The following is a 19,156-nucleotide window of genomic DNA, read 5'->3' on the forward strand; positions in this document are numbered from 1 at the left end:
AGGAGGGAGACAAGGAGCAGGAGGTGGAGAAGGAGCAGGAGGAGGAGAAGGAGGAGAAGAAGGAAAAGGAGATTGTGAATGAGCAGGAGTGGAGAAGGAGCATGAGGCGGAGAAGGAGCAGGAGAAGGAGATGGAGAAGTAGCAGCAGGAGCAGAAGAAGCAGCAGGAGGAGAAGTAACAGCAGGAGGAGACGGAGCAGAAGCGGGTAGGAGCAGGAGTCGGAGAATGAGCAGAAGGTGGAGAAGGCGCAAGATGAGGAGAAGGAGCAGGAGGTGGAGAAGGAGCAGAAGGTGGAGAAGGCGCAAGATGAGGAGAAGGAGCAGGAGGTGGAGAAGGAGCAGGAGATGGACAAGGAGCAGGAGGAGGAGGAGAAGGAACAGGATGTGGAGAAGAAGCAATAGGTCGAGAAGGAGCAGGTGGCGAAGAAGGACCAGGAGGGGGAGTAGAGAAGGAGTTGGAGAAGAAGCAGGAGGATGAGCAGAAGCTGGAGTAGAAGAAGGAGCAGGAGGTGGAGAAGGTGCGGGAGGTGGAGAATGAGCAGGAGGTGGAGAAGGATCAGGAGGAGGAGAAGGATCAGGAGGAGGAGATGGAGCAGGAGTGGAGGAGGAGCAGGAGAAGAAAAAGGAGCAGGAGGAGGAGTAGAAGCAAAAGGAGGCGAAGAAGTAGAAGGAGAAGGCGCAAAATGAGGAGAAGGAGCAGGAGGTGGAGAAGGAGCAAGAGAAGGAGAACGAGCAGGGGGTGGAGAAGGAGAAGGAGGGAGAGAAGGAGAAGGAGGGAGAGAAGGAGGAGGAGGGAGACAAGCAGCAGGAGGTGGAGAATGAGCAAGAGGAAGAGAAGGAGGAGAAGAAGGAGCAGGAGGTGGTGAATGAGCAGGTGTGGAGAAGGAGCAGGAGGTGGAGAAGGAGCAGGAGGGCGAGAAGGAGCAGGAGGTCGAGAAGCAGCAGGTGGGCGAGATGCAGCAGGAGGGCGAAAATGCGCAGGAGGTGGACAAGGAGCAGGAGGTGGACAAGCAGCAGGAGGAGGAGAAGGAGCTGGAGAAGGAGCAGGAGGAGGAGAAGGAACTGGAGGTGGAGAATAAGCAATAGCGTTAGAAGGAGCAAGAGGCAGAGAAGGACCAGAAGGGGGAGTAGGATAAGGAGTTGGAGAAGAAGCAGGAGGAGGAGGTTGAGCAGGAGTTGGAGAAGAAGCAGGAGGAGCAGGTTGAGCAGCAGGTGGAGAAAGAGTAGGAGGTGGAGATGGAGCAGGAGAAGAAGAAGGAGCAGGAGGAGGAATAGGAGCAGGAGGAGGAGAAGGAGTAGGTGGTGGAGATGGAGCAAGAAGAGGAGAGGGAGCAGGAGGTGGAGAAGGAGCAGGAGCTGGAGAAGGAGCAGGAGGTGGAGAAGGAGCAGGAGGGAGACAAGGAGCAGGAGGTGGAGAAGGAGCAGGAGGAGGAGAAGGAGGAGAAGAAGGAACAGGAGGTGGAGAAGGAGCAGGAGAAGGAGATGGAGAAGTAGCAGCAGGAGCAGAAGAAGCAGCAGGAGGAGAAGTAACAGCAGGAGGAGACGGAGCAGAAGCGGGTGAAGGAGCATGAAGTGGAGAAGGAGCAGGAGGAGGAGTTTGAGCAAAAGCCGAGAAGGAGCAGGAGGTGGAGAATGATGAGGAGGTGGAGAAGGAGCAGAGGTGGAGAACAAGGAGGAGGAGGAGATTGAGCAAGAGGAGGAGGGAGAGCTGGAGGAGCTGAAGGAGCAGGAGGAGGAGGAGGAAAACGAGCAGGTGGAGGTTGAGCAGCAGGTTGAGAATGAGCAGGAGGTGGAGAAGGAGCAGGAGGAGGAGTTTGAGCAGGAAGGGGAGAATGAGCAGGAGGGGGAGAAGGAGCAGGAGGGGAGAAGGAGCAGGAGGTGGAGAAGGAGCAGGAGGGGAGGAGGAGGAGAAGGAGCAGGCGAAGGAGAAGGCGAAAGATGAGGAGAAGGAGCAGGAGGTGGAGAAGGAGCATAAGGTGGACAAGGAGCAGGAGGTGGACAAGGAGCAGGAGGGAGACAAGGAGCGTGAGGTGAAAAAGGAGCAGGAGGAGGAGAAGGAGGAGAAGAAGGTGGAGGAGGTGGTGAATGAGCAGGAGTGGAGCAGGAGCAGCAGGTGGAGAAGGAGCAGGAGGTGGAGAAGGAGTGGAAAAGGAGCAGGAGGTGGACAAGGAGCAGGAGGGGGATAAGGAGCTGGCGGTTGAAAAGGACGGGGAGAAGGAGCAGGAAGGGGAGAAGGAGCAGAAGGGGGAGAAGGAGGAGGAGGTGGAGACGGAGCAGGAGGAGGAGAAGGTGCAGGAGGAGGAGAAGGAGCAGGAGGAGGAGAAGGAGCAGCAGTGGAAAAGGTGCAGGAGAAGAAGAAGGAGCAGGAGGAGGAGTAGGAGCAGGAGGAGGAGAAGGAGCAAGATGAGGAGAAGGAGCAGGAGGTGGAGAAGGAGCAGGAGGTGGAGACGGAGCAGGAGGAGGAGAAGGTGAAGGAGGAAGAGAAGGAGCAGGAGGAGGAGAAGGAGCAGGAGGGCGATAAGGAGCAGGTGGGCGCGGAGGAGCAGGAGGTGGACAAGGGGCAGGAGATGGACAAGGAGCAGGAGGTGGACAAGGAGCAGGAGGTGGATAAGGAGCAGGAGGTTGAAAAGGACGGGGAGAAGGAGCAGGAAGGGGAGAAGGAGCAGGAGGGGAAGAAGGAGGAGGAGGGGGTGAAGGATCAGGAGGTGGAGAAGGAGCAAGAGGTGGAGAAGGAGCAGGAGGTGGAGAAGGAGCAGGAGGTGGAGAAGGATCAGGAGGTGGAGAAGGAGCAAGAGGTGGAGAAGGAGCAGGAGGTGGAGACGGAGCAGGAGGAGGAGAAGGTGCAGGAGGAGGAGAAGGAGCAGGAGGAGGAGAAGGAGCAGCAGTGGAGAATGTGCAGGAGAAGAAGAAGGAGCATGAGGAGGAGAAGGAGCAAGAGGTGGAGAAGGCGCAAGATGAGGAGAAGGAGCAGGAGGTGGAGAAGGAACAGGTGGTGGAGCAGGAGAAGGAGAATGAGCAGGAGGTGGAGAAGGAGCAGGGGAGCGAGATGTAGCAGGCGTGCGAGAAGGAGCATGAGGACGAGAAGGAGCAGGAGGGCGATAAGGAGCAGGTGGGCGCGGAGGAGCAGGAGGTGGACAAGGGGCACGAGATGGACAAGGAGCAGGAGGTGGACAAGAATCAGGAGGTGGACACGGAGGAGGAGGTGGACAAGGATCAGGAGGTGGACAAGGAGCAGGAGGTTGTCAAGGAGCAGGAGGTGGAGAAGGAAGTGGAGGAGGAGAAGGATGTGGAGAAGGAGCAGGAGGAGGAGAATGAACAGGAGAAGGAGAAGAAGCAATAGGTGGAGAAGGAGCAGGAGGCGGAGACCGACTAGGATGAGGAGCAGGAGAAGGAGTTAGAGAAGAAGCAGAGGAGGAGCAGGAGCAGGAGGAGAAGAAGGGGCAGGAGATGGAGAAGGAGCAGGAGGTGGAGAAGGAGCAGGAGGTAGAGAAGGAGCAGGAGGTGGAGAAGGAGCAAGAGGTGGAGAAGGAGCAGGAGGTGGAGAAGGAGCAGGAGGGAGACAAGGAGCGGGAGGTGGATAAGGAGGAGGAGGTGGACAAGGAGCAGGAGGTGGACAAGGAGCAGGAGGAGGAGAAGGAGGTGGAGGAGGAGTGGAGGTGGAGAAACATCAGGAGGACGTGAAGGAACAGGAGGTGGAGAAGAAACAACAGGTGGAGAAGGAACAGGAGGTGGAGGAGGACCAGGAGGGGGGGCAGGAGAAGGATTTGGAGATGAAGCAGCAGGAAGAACAGGAGCAGGAGGAGAAGAAGGAGAAGGAGGTGGAGAAGGATCAGGAGGTGGAGAAGGAGCAGCTGTGGAAAAGGTGCAGGAGAAGAAGAAGGAGCAGGAGGAGGAGAAGGAGCAAGAGGTGGAGAAGGCGCAAGATGAGGAGAAGGAGCAGGAGGTGGAGAAGGAACAGGAGGTGGAGTAGGAGCAGGAGAAGGAGAAGGAGCAGGAGGTGGAGAAGGAGCAGGGGAGCGAGATGGAGCAGGCGTGCGAGAAGGAGCATGAGGACGAGAAGGAGCAGGAGGGCGATAAGGAGCAGGTGGGCGCGGAGGAGCAGGAGGTGGACAAGGGGCACGTGATGGACAAGGAGCAGGAGGTGGACAAGAATCAGGAGGTGGACACGGAGGAGGAGGTGAACAAGGATCAGGAGGTGGACAAGGAGCAGAAGGTTGACAAGGAGCAGGAGGTGGAGAAGGAAGTGGAGGAGGAGAAGGATGTGGAGAAGGAGCAGGAGGAGGAGAATGAACAGGAGAAGGAGAAGAAGCAATAGGTGGAGAAGGAGCAGGAGGCGGAGACCGACGAGGATGAGGAGCAGGAGAAGGAGTTGGAGAAGAAGCAGAGGAGGAGCAGGAGCAGGAGGAGAAGAAGGGGCAGGAGATGGAGAAGGAGCAGGAGGGAGAGAAGGAGCAGGAGGTGGAGAAGGAACAAGAGGTGGAGAAGGAGCAGTAGGTGGAGAAGGAGCAGGAGGTGGACAAGGAGCAGGAGGTGGACAAGGAGCAGAAGGAGGAGAAGGAGGTGGAGGAGGAGTGGAGGTGGAGAAACATCAGGAGGACGTGAAGGAACAGGAGGTGGAGAAGAAACAACAGGTGGAGAAGGAGCAGGAGGCGGAGGAGGACCAGGAGGGGGAGCAGGAGAAGGATTTGGAGATGAAGCAGCAGGAAGAACAGGAGCAGGAGGAGAAGAAGGAGCAGGAGGTGAAGAAGGAGCAGGAGGTTGAGACGGAGCAGGAGGAGGAGAAGGTGCAGGAAGAGGAGAAGGAGCAGGAGGAGGAGAAGGAGCAGCAGTGGAGAAGGAGCAGGAGAAGAAGATGTAGCAGGAGGAGGAGTAGGAGCAGGAGGAGGAGAAGGAGCTGGAGGTGGAGAAGGCGCAAGATAAGGAGAAGGAGCAGGAGGTGGAGAAGGAGCAGGAGGTGGAGTAGGAGCAGGAGAAGGTGAAGGAGCAGGAGGTGGAGAAGGAGCAGGGGAGCGAGAAGGAGCAGGAGAGCGAGAAGGAGCAGGAGGACGAGAAGGAGCAGGAGGGCGATAAGGAGCACCAGGGCGCAGAGGATCAGGAGGTGGACAAGGAGCAGGAGATGGACAAGGAGCAGGAGTTGGACAAGGAGCAGGAGGTGGACAAGAATCAGGAGGTGGACACGGAGGAGGAGGTGGACAAGGAGCAGGAGGTGCACAAGGAGCAGGGGGTGGACAAGGAGCAGGAGGTGGAGAAGGAGGTGGAGGAGGAGAAGGATGTGGAGAAGGAGCAGGAGACGGAGAAGGACCAGGAGGGGGAGTGGGAGAATGAGTTGGAGAAGAAGCAGGAGGAGGGGCAGGAGCAGGAGGAGAAGAAGGAGCAGGAGGTGGAGAAGGAGCAGGAGGTGGAGAAGGAGCAGTTGGTGGACATGGAGCAGGAGGTGGAGAAGGAGCAGGATGTGGACACTGAGCAGGAGGAGGAGTAGGAGGTGGAGGAGGAGAAGGAGGTGGAGAAGGAGCAGGAGGAGGAGAACAAACAGGAGGTAGAGTAGAAGCACTCGGTGGAGACGGAGCAGGATGCGCAGAAGGACCAGGAGGGGGAGTAGGAGAAGGAGTTGGAGAAATAGCAGGTAGAGGAGCAGCAGCAGGAGGAGAAGAAGGAGCAGGAGTTGGAGAAGGAGCAGGAGGTGGACAAGGAGCAGGAGGTGGACAAGGAGCAGGAGGTGGACAAGGAGCAGGAGAAGAAAAAGAAGCAGGAGGAGGAGTAGAAGCAGGAGGAGGAGAAGGAGCAGAAGGTGGAGAAGGCGCAAGATGAAAGTGGAGTCAGATGTGGATAGGATGGTGAAGAAGGCATTCGGCATGCTTGGTTTCATTGGTCAGAACATTGAATGCAGGACTTGGGATGTCTTGTTGAAGTTGTACAGGGCATTGGTGAGGCCACACTTGGAGTACTGTGTACAGTTCGGGTCGCCCTGTTATGGAAAGGATATTATTTAACTAGAAAGAGTGCAAAAAAGATTTACTAGTTTGCTACCGGGACTTGATGGTTTGACTTATAGGGAGATATTAGACAGAGTGGGACTTTTTTCTCTGGAGAGTAGGAGGTTAAGGTGTGATCTTATGGAAGTCTACAAAATAATGAGGGGCATAGATAAGGTCGATAGTCAAAATCTTTTCCCAAAGGTAGGGGAGTCCACAACGAGGGGGCATAGATTTAAGTTGAGAGGGGAGAGATACAAAAGGGTCCAGAGGGGCAATTTTTCACTCAAAGGGTGGTGAGTGTCTGGAACGAGCTGCCAGAGGCAGTAGTAGAGGCGGGTACAATTTTGTCTTTTAAAAAGCATTTGGACAGTTACATGGGTAAGATGGGGATAGAGGGATATGGGCCAAGTGCAGGAAATTGGGACTGGCTTAGTGGTATAAACTGGCAACATGGACATGTTAGGCCGAAGGGCCTGTTTCCATGTTGTAACTTCTGTGATTCTAAGATTCTATGAGAAGCAGCAGGAGGTGGAGAAGGAGCAGGAGTTGGAGAAGGAGCAGGAGGGAGACAAGGAGCAGCAGGAAGTCTAGGAGCAGGAGGCGGAAAAGGACCATGAGGAGGAGAAGGAGGAGAAGAAGGGGCAGGAGTTGGACAAGGAGCAGGAGGTGGACAAGGAGCAGGAGGTGGAGAATGAGCAGGAGGGCAGGAAGTAGCAGGAGTTGGAGAAGGAGCAGGAGGTGGAGAAGGAGCAGGAGGGAGACAAGGAGCAGGAGGAAGACAAGGAGCAGGAGGTGGAAAAGGACCATGAGGAGGAGAAGGAGGAGAAGAAGGGGCAGGAGTTGGACAAGGAGCAGGAGGTGGACAAGGAGCAGGAGGTGGACAAGGAGCAGGAGGTGGACCAGGAGCAGGAGGAGGAGAAAGAGGTGGAGGAGGAGAAGGAGTTGGAGAAGGAGCAGAATGAGGAGAACGAACAGGAGGTGGAGAAGAAGCAATAGGTGGAGAAGGAGCAGGAGACGGAGAAGGACCAGGAGGGGGAGTAGGAGAGTGAGTTGGAGAAGAAGCAGGAGGAGGGGCAGGAGCAGGAGGAGAAGAAGGATCAGGAGGTGGAGATGGAGCAGGAGAAGCAGACGAAGCAGGAGTGGAGAAGGAGCAGCAGGTGGAGAAGGAGCAGCAGGTGGAGAAGGAGCAGGAGGGCGAGAAGGAGCACGTGGGCGAGAAGAAGCAGCAGGGTGAGAAGGGGCAGGAGGGCGAGAAGGAGCAGGAGGGCGAGAAGGAGCACTTGGTGGACAAGGAGCAGGAGGTGGACAAGGAGCAGGAGTTGGACAAATAGCAGGAGGTGGAGAAGGAAGTGGAGAAAGAGCAGCAGGAGGAGAAGGACCACGAGGGGGAGCAGGAGAATGAGTTGGAGAAGAAGCATGAGGAGGAGAAGGAGCAGCAGGAGGACAAGGAGCAGGATGTGAAGATGGAGCAGGAGGAGGAGAAGGAGCAGGAGGACGAGAAGGAGCAGGAGAAGAATAAGGAGTAGGAGTGGAGAATGAGCAGGAGAAGAAGAAGGAGAAGCCGGAGGAGGAGTAGAAGCAGGAGGAAGAGAAGGAGCAGGTGGTGGATCAGGCGCAAGATGAGTAGCAGCAGGAGGTGGAGAAGGAGCAAGAGGTGGAGAAGGAGCAGGAGAAGGAGAAGGAGCAGGAGGTTGAGAACGAGCAGGAGGTGGAGACGGAGCAGGAGGAGGAGAAGGAGCAGGAGGGAGACAAGGAGCAGAAGGAAGACAAGGAGCAGGAGGTGGAAAAGTAGCAGGAGGAGGAGAAGGAGGAGAAGAAGGAGCAGGAGGTGGTGAATGAGCAGGAGTGGAGAAGGAGCAGGAGGTGGAGAAGGAGCAGGAGGGCAGGAAGTATCCGGAGTTGGAGAAGGAGCAAGAGGTGGAGAAGGAGCAGGAGGGAGACAAGGAGCAGGAGGAAGACAAGGAGCAGGAGGTGGAAAAGGACCATGAGGAGGAGAAGGAGGAGAAGAAGGGGCAGGAGTTGGACAAGGAGCAGGAGGTGGACAGGGAGCAGGAGGTGGACAAGGAGCAGGAGGTGGACAAGGAGCAGGAGGAGGAGAAGGAGGTGGAGGAGGACAAGGAGGTGGAGAAGGAGCAGGAGGCAGAAAAGGAGCAGGAGGAAGACAAGGTGCAGGAGGTGCAGAAGGAGCAGGAGGACTAGAAGGAGGAGAAGAAGGAGCAGGAGGTGGTGAATGAGCAGGAGTGGAGAAGGAGCAGGAGGTGGAGAAGGAGCAGGAGGGCAGGAAGGAGCAGGAGGGCGAGAAGGAGCAGGAGGTGGACAAGGAGCAGAAGGTTGACAAGGAGCAGGAGGTGGACAATTCTCAGGAGCTGGAGATGGCCCAGGAATTGAGAAGGAGCAGGAGGAGAAGTTGGAGCAGGGGGAGAAGAAGGAGCAGGAGAAGGAGAAGGAGAAGGAGAAGGAGAAGGAGAAGGAGCAGGAGGTGGAAAAGGACCATGAGGAGGAGAAGGAGGAGAAGAAGGGGCAGGAGTTGGACAAGGAGCAGGAGGTGGACAGGGAGCAGGAGGTGGACAAGGAGCAGGAGGTGGACAAGGAGCAGGAGGTGGAGAAGGAGGTGGAGGAGGAGAAGGATGTGGAGAAGGAGCAGGAGACGGAGAAGGACCAGGAGGGGGAGCGGGAGAATGAGTTGGAGAAGAAGCTGGAGGAGGGGCAGGAGCAGGAGGAGAAGAAGGAGCAGGAGGTGGAGAAGGAGCAGCAGGTGCAGAAGGAGCAGGAGGGCGAGAAGGAGCAGGTGGGCGAGTAGGAGCAGGAGGGCGAGAAGGAGCAGGAGGGCGAGAAGGAGAAGGAGAACGAGAAGGAGCAGGAGGGCGAGAAAGAGCAGGAGGTGGACAAGAAGCATGAAGTGGACAAGGAGCAGGAGGTGTACAAGGAGCAGGAGGTGGGCAAGGAGCAGAAGGAGGAGAATGAGGTGGAGGAGGACCAGGAGGTGGAGACGGAGCAGGAGGCAGAAAAGGAGCAGGAGGAAGACAAGGTGCAGGAGGTGCAGAAGGAGCAGGAGGACTAGAAGGAGGAGAAGAAGGAGCAGGAGGTGGTGAATGAGCAGGAGTGGAGAAGGAGCAGGAGGTGGAGAAGGAGCAGGAGGGCAGGAAGGAGCAGGAGGGCGAGAAGGAGCAGGAGGAGAAGATGGAGCAGGCGGAGAAGAAGGAGCTGGAGAAGGAGAAGGAGAAGGAGAAGGAGAAGGAGAAGGAGCAGGAGGTGGAGAAGGATCAGGAGGGAGACAAGGAGCGGGAGGTGGAGGAGGAGCAGGAGGAGGAGAAGGAGGAGAAAAAGCAGCAGGAGGTGGTGAATGAGCAGGAGTGGAGAAGGAGCAGCAGGTGGAGAAGGAACATGAGGTGGAGAAGGAGCAAGAGGGCGAGAAGGAGCAGGAGTGCGAGAAGAAGCAGGTGGGCGAGAAGGAGCAGGGGGGCTTGATGGAGCAGGAGGTGGACAATGAGCAGGAGGTGGACAAGGAGCAGGAGGTGGACACGGAGCACGAGGTGGACAAGGAGCAGGAGGTGTACAAGGAGCAGGTGCTGGAGATGGCACAGGAATTGAGAAGGAGCAGGAGGAGAAGATGGAGCAGGCGGCGAAGGAGGAGCAGGAGAAGGAGAAGGAGAAGGAGCAGGAGGTGGAGAAGGATCAAGAGGGAGACAAGGAGTGGGAGGTGGAGGAGGAGCAGGAGGAGGAGAAGGAGGAGAAGAAGGAGCAGGAGGTGGAGAAGGAGCAGGAGGGCGAGAAGGAGCAGGAGGGCTAGTTGGAGCAGGAGGTGGACAATGAGCAGGAGGTGGACAAGGAGCCGGAGGTGGACTCGGAGCACGAGGTGGACAAGGAGCAGGAGTAGTACAAGGAGCAGGAGGTGGACAAGGAGCGGCAGGTGGACAGGGAGCAGGAAGAGGAGAAGTAGGTGTAGGAGGAGGAGGCGGTGGAGATGGAGCAGGAGGAGGAGAAGGAACATGAGGTGGAGAAGATGCAATAGGTGGAGAAGGAGCACGACGCGGAGAAGGACCAGGAGGAGGAGTCGGGGAAGGAGTTGGAGAAGATGCAGAAGGAGGAGCAGGAGCAGGAGGAGAAGAAGGAGAAGGAGGAGGAGAAGGAGCAGTAGGAGGAGAAGGAACAGGAGTGGAGAAGGAGCAGGAGCAGAAGAAGGAGCAAGAGGAGGAGTCGGAGCAGGAGGAGGAGAAGGAGCAGGAGGTGGAGAAGACGCAAGATGAGGAGAAGGAGCAGGAGGTGGAGAAGGATCAGGATGTGGATAAGGAGCAGGAGGTGGAGAAATAGCAGGAGGTGGAGATGGAGCAGGAGGTGCAGAAGGAGCCGGAGTGAGAAAAGGAGCAGGAGGAAGACAAGGAACAGGAGGTGGAGAAGGAGCAGGAGGAAGAGAAGGAGGAGAAGAAGCAGTAGGAGGTGGTGAATGAGCAGGAGTGGAGAAGGAGCAGGAGGTGGAGAAGGAGCAGGAGGGCAGGAAGGAGCAGGAGGGCGAGAAGGAGCAGGAGGTGGACAAGGAGCAGAAGGTTGACAAGGAGCAGGAGGTGGACAATTCTCAGGAGCTGGAGATGGCCCAGGAATTGAGAAGGAGCAGGAGGAGAAGTTGGAGCAGGGGGAGAAGAAGGAGCAGGAGAAGGAGAAGGAGAAGGAGAAGGAGCAGGAGGTGGAAAAGGACCATGAGGAGGAGAAGGAGGAGATGAAGGGGCAGGAGTTGGACAAGGAGCAGGAGGTGGACAGGGAGCAGGAGGTGGACAAGGAGCAAGAGGTGGTCAAGGAGCAGGAGGTGGAGAAGGAGGTGGAGGAGGAGAAGGATGTGGAGATGGAGCAGGAGACGGAGAAGGACCAGGAGGGGGAGTGGGAGAATGAGTTGGAGAAGAAGCAGGAGGAGGGGCAGGAGCAGGAGGAGAAAAAGGAGCAGGAGGTGGAGAAGGAGCAGCAGGTGCAGAAGGAGCAGGAGGGCGAGAAGGAGCAGGTGGGCGAGTAGGAGCAGGAGGGCGAGAAGGAGCAGGAGGGCGAGAAGGAGAAGGAGAACGAGAAGGAGCAGGAGGGCGAGAAAGAGCAGGAGGTGGACAAGAAGCATGAAGTGGACAAGGAGCAGGAGGTGTACAAGGAGCAGGAGGTGGGCAAGGAGCAGAAGGAGGAGAATGAGGTGGAGGAGGACCAGGAGGTGGAGACGGAGCAGGAGGCAGAAAAGGAGCAGGAGGAAGACAAGGTGCAGGAGGTGCAGAAGGAGCAGGAGGACTAGAAGGAGGAGAAGAAGGAGCAGGAGGTGGTGAATGAGCAGGAGTGGAGAAGGAGCAGGAGGTGGAGAAGGAGCAGGAGGGCAGGAAGGAGCAGGAGGGCGAGAAGGAGCAGGAGGTGGACAAGGAGCAGGAGGTTGACAAGGAGCAGGAGGTGGACAATTAGCAGGAGCTGGAGATGGCCCAGGAATTGAGAAGGAGCAGGAGGAGAAGATGGAGCAGGCGGAGAAGAAGGAGCTGGAGAAGGAGAAGGAGAAGGAGAAGGAGAAGGAGAAGGAGCAGGAGGTGGAGAAGGATCATGAGGGAGACAAGGAGCGGGAGGTGGAGGAGGAGCAGGAGGAGGAGAAGGAGGAGAAGAAGCAGCAGGAGGTGGTGAATGAGCAGGAGTGGAGAAGGAGCAGCAGGTGGAGAAGGAACATGAGGTGGAGAAGGAGCAAGAGGGCGAGAAGGAGCAGGAGTGCGAGAAGAAGCAGGTGGGCGAGAAGGAGCAGGAGGGCTAGATGGAGCAGGAGGTGGACAATGAGCAGGAGGTGGACAAGGAGCAGGAGGTGGACACGGAGCACGAGGTGGACAAGGAGCAGGAGGTGTACAAGGAGCAGGTGCTGGAGATGGCACAGGAATTGAGAAGGAGCAGGAGGAGAAGATGGAGCAGGCGGCGAAGGAGGAGCAGGAGAAGGAGAAGGAGAAGGAGCAGGAGGTGGAGAAGGATCAAGAGGGAGACAAGGAGTGGGAGGTGGAGGAGGAGCAGGAGGAGGAGAAGGAGGAGAAGAAGGAGCAGGAGGTGGAGAAGGAGCAGGAGGGCGAGAAGGAGCAGGAGGGCTAGTTGGAGCAGGAGGTGGACAATGAGCAGGAGGTGGACAAGGAGCCGGAGGTGGACTTGGAGCACGAGGTGGACAAGGAGCAGGAGTTGTACAAGGAGCAGGAGGTGGACAAGGAGCGGCAGGTGGACAGGGAGCAGGAAGAGGAGAAGTAGGTGTAGGAGGAGGAGGCGGTGGAGATGGAGCAGGAGGAGGAGAAGGAACATGAGGTGGAGAAGATGCAATAGGTGGAGAAGGAGCACGACGCGGAGAAGGACCAGGAGGAGGAGTCGGGGAAGGAGTTGGAGAAGATGCAGAAGGAGGAGCAGGAGCAGGAGGAGAAGAAGGAGTAGGAGGTGGAGAAGGAGCCGGAGGTGGAGAAGGAGCAGGTGGAGGAGAATGAGAAGGAGGAGGAGAAGGAGCAGTAGGAGGAGAAGGAACAGGAGTGGAGAAGGAGCAGGAGCAGAAGAAGGAGCAAGAGGAGGAGTCGGAGAAGGAGGAGGAGAAGGAGCAGGAGGTGGAGAAGACGCAAGATGAGGAGAAGGAGCAGGAGATGGAGAAGGATCAGGATGTGGATAAGGAGCAGGAGGTGGAGAAATAGCAGGAGGTGGAGATGGAGCAGGAGGTGCAGAAGGAGCCGGAGTGAGAAAAGGAGCAGGAGGAAGACAAGGAACAGGAGGTGGAGAAGGAGCAGGAGGAAGAGAAGGAGGAGAAGAAGCAGTAGGAGGTGGTGAATGAGCAGGAGTGGAGAAGGAGCAGGAGGTGGAGAAGGAGCAGGAGGGCAGGAAGGAGCAGGAGGGCGAGAAGGAGCAGGAGGTGGACAAGGAGCAGAAGGTTGACAAGGAGCAGGAGGTGGACAATTCTCAGGAGCTGGAGATGGCCCAGGAATTGAGAAGGAGCAGGAGGAGAAGTTGGAGCAGGGGGAGAAGAAGGAGCAGGAGAAGGAGAAGGAGAAGGAGAAGGAGCAGGAGGTGGAAAAGGACCATGAGGAGGAGAAGGAGGAGATGAAGGGGCAGGAGTTGGACAAGGAGCAGGAGGTGGACAGGGAGCAGGAGGTGGACAAGGAGCAAGAGGTGGTCAAGGAGCAGGAGGTGGAGAAGGAGGTGGAGGAGGAGAAGGATGTGGAGATGGAGCAGGAGACGGAGAAGGACCAGGAGGGGGAGTGGGAGAATGAGTTGGAGAAGAAGCAGGAGGAGGGGCAGGAGCAGGAGGAGAAAAAGGAGCAGGAGGTGGAGAAGGAGCAGCAGGTGCAGAAGGAGCAGGAGGGCGAGAAGGAGCAGGTGGGCGAGTAGGAGCAGGAGGGCGAGAAGGAGCAGGAGGGCGAGAAGGAGAAGGAGAACGAGAAGGAGCAGGAGGGCGAGAAAGAGCAGGAGGTGGACAAGAAGCATGAAGTGGACAAGGAGCAGGAGGTGTACAAGGAGCAGGAGGTGGGCAAGGAGCAGAAGGAGGAGAATGAGGTGGAGGAGGACCAGGAGGTGGAGACGGAGCAGGAGGCAGAAAAGGAGCAGGAGGAAGACAAGGTGCAGGAGGTGCAGAAGGAGCAGGAGGACTAGAAGGAGGAGAAGAAGGAGCAGGAGGTGGTGAATGAGCAGGAGTGGAGAAGGAGCAGGAGGTGGAGAAGGAGCAGGAGGGCAGGAAGGAGCAGGAGGGCGAGAAGGAGCAGGAGGTGGACAAGGAGCAGGAGGTTGACAAGGAGCAGGAGGTGGACAATTAGCAGGAGCTGGAGATGGCCCAGGAATTGAGAAGGAGCAGGAGGAGAAGATGGAGCAGGCGGAGAAGAAGGAGCTGGAGAAGGAGAAGGAGAAGGAGAAGGAGAAGGAGCAGGAGGTGGAGAAGGATCATGAGGGAGACAAGGAGCGGGAGGTGGAGGAGGAGCAGGAGGAGGAGAAGGAGGAGAAGAAGCAGCAGGAGGTGGTGAATGAGCAGGAGTGGAGAAGGAGCAGCAGGTGGAGAAGGAACATGAGGTGGAGAAGGAGCAAGAGGGCGAGAAGGAGCAGGAGTGCGAGAAGAAGCAGGTGGGCGAGAAGGAGCAGGAGGGCTAGATGGAGCAGGAGGTGGACAATGAGCAGGAGGTGGACAAGGAGCAGGAGGTGGACACGGAGCACGAGGTGGACAAGGAGCAGGAGGTGTACAAGGAGCAGGTGCTGGAGATGGCACAGGAATTGAGAAGGAGCAGGAGGAGAAGATGGAGCAGGCGGCGAAGGAGGAGCAGGAGAAGGAGAAGGAGAAGGAGCAGGAGGTGGAGAAGGATCAAGAGGGAGACAAGGAGTGGGAGGTGGAGGAGGAGCAGGAGGAGGAGAAGGAGGAGAAGAAGGAGCAGGAGGTGGAGAAGGAGCAGGAGGGCGAGAAGGAGCAGGAGGGCTAGTTGGAGCAGGAGGTGGACAATGAGCAGGAGGTGGACAAGGAGCCGGAGGTGGACTTGGAGCACGAGGTGGACAAGGAGCAGGAGTTGTACAAGGAGCAGGAGGTGGACAAGGAGCGGCAGGTGGACAGGGAGCAGGAAGAGGAGAAGTAGGTGTAGGAGGAGGAGGCGGTGGAGATGGAGCAGGAGGAGGAGAAGGAACATGAGGTGGAGAAGATGCAATAGGTGGAGAAGGAGCACGACGCGGAGAAGGACCAGGAGGAGGAGTCGGGGAAGGAGTTGGAGAAGATGCAGAAGGAGGAGCAGGAGCAGGAGGAGAAGAAGGAGTAGGAGGTGGAGAAGGAGCCGGAGGTGGAGAAGGAGCAGGTGGAGGAGAATGAGAAGGAGGAGGAGAAGGAGCAGTAGGAGGAGAAGGAACAGGAGTGGAGAAGGAGCAGGAGCAGAAGAAGGAGCAAGAGGAGGAGTCGGAGAAGGAGGAGGAGAAGGAGCAGGAGGTGGAGAAGACGCAAGATGAGGAGAAGGAGCAGGAGATGGAGAAGGATCAGGATGTGGATAAGGAGCAGGAGGTGGAGAAATAGCAGGAGGTGGAGATGGAGCAGGAGGTGCAGAAGGAGCCGGAGTGAGAAAAGGAGCAGGAGGAAGACAAGGAACAGGAGGTGGAGAAGGAGCAGGAGGAAGAGAAGGAGGAGAAGAAGCAGTAGGAGGTGGTGAATGAGCAGGAGTGGAGAAGGAGCAGGAGGTGGAGAAGGAGCAGGAGGGCAGGAAGGAGCAGGAGGGCGAGAAGGAGCAGGAGGTGGACAAGGAGCAGAAGGTTGACAAGGAGCAGGAGGTGGACAATTCTCAGGAGCTGGAGATGGCCCAGGAATTGAGAAGGAGCAGGAGGAGAAGTTGGAGCAGGGGGAGAAGAAGGAGCAGGAGAAGGAGAAGGAGAAGGAGAAGGAGCAGGAGGTGGAAAAGGACCATGAGGAGGAGAAGGAGGAGATGAAGGGGCAGGAGTTGGACAAGGAGCAGGAGGTGGACAGGGAGCAGGAGGTGGACAAGGAGCAAGAGGTGGTCAAGGAGCAGGAGGTGGAGAAGGAGGTGGAGGAGGAGAAGGATGTGGAGATGGAGCAGGAGACGGAGAAGGACCAGGAGGGGGAGTGGGAGAATGAGTTGGAGAAGAAGCAGGAGGAGGGGCAGGAGCAGGAGGAGAAAAAGGAGCAGGAGGTGGAGAAGGAGCAGCAGGTGCAGAAGGAGCAGGAGGGCGAGAAGGAGCAGGTGGGCGAGTAGGAGCAGGAGGGCGAGAAGGAGCAGGAGGGCGAGAAGGAGAAGGAGAACGAGAAGGAGCAGGAGGGCGAGAAAGAGCAGGAGGTGGACAAGAAGCATGAAGTGGACAAGGAGCAGGAGGTGTACAAGGAGCAGGAGGTGGGCAAGGAGCAGAAGGAGGAGAATGAGGTGGAGGAGGACCAGGAGGTGGAGACGGAGCAGGAGGCAGAAAAGGAGCAGGAGGAAGACAAGGTGCAGGAGGTGCAGAAGGAGCAGGAGGACTAGAAGGAGGAGAAGAAGGAGCAGGAGGTGGTGAATGAGCAGGAGTGGAGAAGGAGCAGGAGGTGGAGAAGGAGCAGGAGGGCAGGAAGGAGCAGGAGGGCGAGAAGGAGCAGGAGGTGGACAAGGAGCAGGAGGTTGACAAGGAGCAGGAGGTGGACAATTAGCAGGAGCTGGAGATGGCCCAGGAATTGAGAAGGAGCAGGAGGAGAAGATGGAGCAGGCGGAGAAGAAGGAGCTGGAGAAGGAGAAGGAGAAGGAGAAGGAGAAGGAGAAGGAGCAGGAGGTGGAGAAGGATCATGAGGGAGACAAGGAGCGGGAGGTGGAGGAGGAGCAGGAGGAGGAGAAGGAGGAGAAGAAGCAGCAGGAGGTGGTGAATGAGCAGGAGTGGAGAAGGAGCAGCAGGTGGAGAAGGAACATGAGGTGGAGAAGGAGCAAGAGGGCGAGAAGGAGCAGGAGTGCGAGAAGAAGCAGGTGGGCGAGAAGGAGCAGGAGGGCTAGATGGAGCAGGAGGTGGACAATGAGCAGGAGGTGGACAAGGAGCAGGAGGTGGACACGGAGCACGAGGTGGACAAGGAGCAGGAGGTGTACAAGGAGCAGGTGCTGGAGATGGCACAGGAATTGAGAAGGAGCAGGAGGAGAAGATGGAGCAGGCGGAGAAGGAGGAGCAGGAGAAGGAGAAGGAGAAGGAGCAGGAGGTGGAGAAGGATCAAGAGGGAGACAAGGAGCGGGAGGTGGAGGAGGAGCAGGAGGAGGAGAAGGAGGAGAAGAAGGAGCAGGAGGTGGAGAAGGAGCAGGAGGGCGAGAAGGAGCAGGAGGGCTAGTTGGAGCAGGAGGTGGACAATGAGCAGGAGTTCGACAAGGAGCAGGAGGTGGACTCGGAGCACGAGGTGGACAAGGAGCAGGAGTTGTACAAGGAGCAGGAGGTGGACAAGGAGCGGCAGGTGGACAGGGAGCAGGAAGAGGAGAAGTAATGTAGGAGGAGGAGGCGGTGGAGATGGAGCAGGAGGAGAAGGAACATGAGGTGGAGAAGATGCAATAGGTGGAGAAGGAGCACGACGCGGAGAAGGACCAGGAGGAGGAGTCGGAGAAGGAGTTGGAGAAGATGCAGAAGGAGGAGCAGGAGCAGGAGGAGAAGAAGGAGTAGGAGGTGGAGAAGGAGCCGGAGGTGGAGAAGGAGCAGGTGGAGGAGAATGAGAAGGAGGAGGAGAAGGAGCAGTAGGAGGAGAAGGAACAGGAGTGGAGAAGGAGCAGGAGCAGAAGAAGGAGCAGGAGGAGGAGTCGGAGCAGGAGGAGGAGAAGGAGCAGGAGGTGGAGAAGACGCAAGATGAGGAGAAGGAGCAGGAGGTGGAGAAGGATCAGGATGTGGAGAAGGAGCAGGAGGTGGAGAAATAGCAGGAGGTGGAGATGGAGCAGGAGGTGCAGAAGGAGCCGGAGTGAGAAAAGGAGCAGGAGGAAGACAAGGAACAGGAGGTGGAGAAGGAGCAGGAGGAAGAGAAGGAGGAGAAGAAGCAGTAGGAGGTGGTGAATGAGCAGGAGTGGAGAAGGAGCAGGAGGTGGAGAAGGAGCAGGAGGCAGGAAGCGCAGGAGGGCGAGATGGAACCGGAGGTGGAAAGGAGCAGGAGGTGGACAAGGAGCAGGAGGTGGACAAGGAGCAGGAGGTGGACAAGGAGCAGGACGTGGAGAAGGAGCATGAGAGGAGAAGGAGGTGGACGAGGAGAAGGTGGGGTAGAAAGAGTAGGAGGGGGAGAAGGAGCAGGAAGGGCAGAACGAGCTGGAGTGGGAGAAGGAGGAGGAGAAGGAGCAGGCGGTGGACAAGGAGCAGGAGGGGGGGAGCAGGACGAGGAGGAGAAGGAGCAGTAGCTGGAGATGGAGCAGGAATTGAGAAGGAGCAGCAGGGCAAGAAGGAGCAGGAGAGCGAGAAGGAGCATGAGGGCTAGATGGAGCAGGTGGTGTACAATGAGCAGGAGGTGGACAAGAATCAGAATGTGGACACGGAGCAGGAGGTGGTCAAGGAGCAGTAGGTGTACAAGGGGCAGGAGGTGGACAAGGAGCAGCAGGTGGACAAGGAGCAGGAGGAGGAGAAGGAGGTGGAGGAGGAGATGGAGGTGGAGAAGGAGCAGAAGGTTGACAAGGAGCAGGAGGTGGACAATTCTCAGGAGCTGGAGATGCACCAGGAATTGAGAAGGAGCAGGAGGAGAAGTTGGAGCAGGGGGAGAAGAAGGAGCAGGAGAAGGAGAAGGAGAAGGAGAAGGAGAAGGAGCAGGAGGTGGAAAAGGACCATGAGGAGGAGAAGGAGGAGAAGAAGGGGCAGGAGTTGGACAAGGAGCAGGAGGTGGACAGGGAGCAGGAGGTGGACAAGGAGCAGGAGGTGGATAAGGAGCAGGAGGTGGAGAAGGAGGTGGAGGAGGAGAAGGATGTGGAGAAGGAGCAGGAGACGGAGAAGGACCAGGAGGGGGAGGGGGAGAATGAGTTGGAGAAGAAGCAGGAGGAGGGGCAGGAGCAGCAGGTGCAGAAGGAGCAGGAGGGCGAGAAGGAGCAGGTGGGCGAGTAGGAGCAGGAGGGCGAGAAGGAGCAGGAGGGCGAGAAGGAGAAGGAGAACGAGAAGGAGCAGGAGGGCGAGAAAGAGCAGGAGGTGGACAAGAAGCATGAAGTGGACAAGGACCAGGAGGTGTACAAGGAGCAGAAGGTGGGCAAGGAGCAGAAGGAGGAGAATGAGGTGGAGGAGGACCAGGAGGTGGAGACGGAGCAGGAGGCAGAAAAGGAGCAGGAGGAAGACAAGGTGCAGGAGGTGCAGAAGAAGCAGGAGGACTAGAAGGAGGAGAAGAAGGAGCAGGAGGTGGTGAATGAGCAGGAGTGGAGAAGGAGCAGGAGGTGGAGAAGGAGCAGGAGGCAGGAAGGAGCAGGAGGGCGAGAAGGAGCAGGAGGTGGACAAGGAGCAGAAGGTTGACAAGGAGCAGGAGGTGGACAATTCTCAGGAGCTGGAGATGGCCCAGGAATTGAGAAGGAGCAGGAGGAGAAGTTGGAGCAGGGGGAGAAGAAGGAGCAGGAGAAGGAGAAGGAGAAGGAGAAGGAGAAGGAGCAGGAGGTGGAAAAGGACCATGAGGAGGAGAAGGAGGAGAAGAAGGGGCAGGAGTTGGACAAGGAGCAGGAGGTGGACAGGGAGCAGGAGGTGGACAAGGAGCAAGAGGTGGTCAAGGAGCAGGAGGTGGAGAAGGAGGTGGAGGAGGAGAAGGATGTG

The sequence above is a fragment of the Heptranchias perlo genome, chromosome 36 (assembly GCF_035084215.1).
Source record: "Heptranchias perlo isolate sHepPer1 chromosome 36, sHepPer1.hap1, whole genome shotgun sequence".
Classification (NCBI taxonomy): domain Eukaryota; kingdom Metazoa; phylum Chordata; class Chondrichthyes; order Hexanchiformes; family Hexanchidae; genus Heptranchias; species Heptranchias perlo.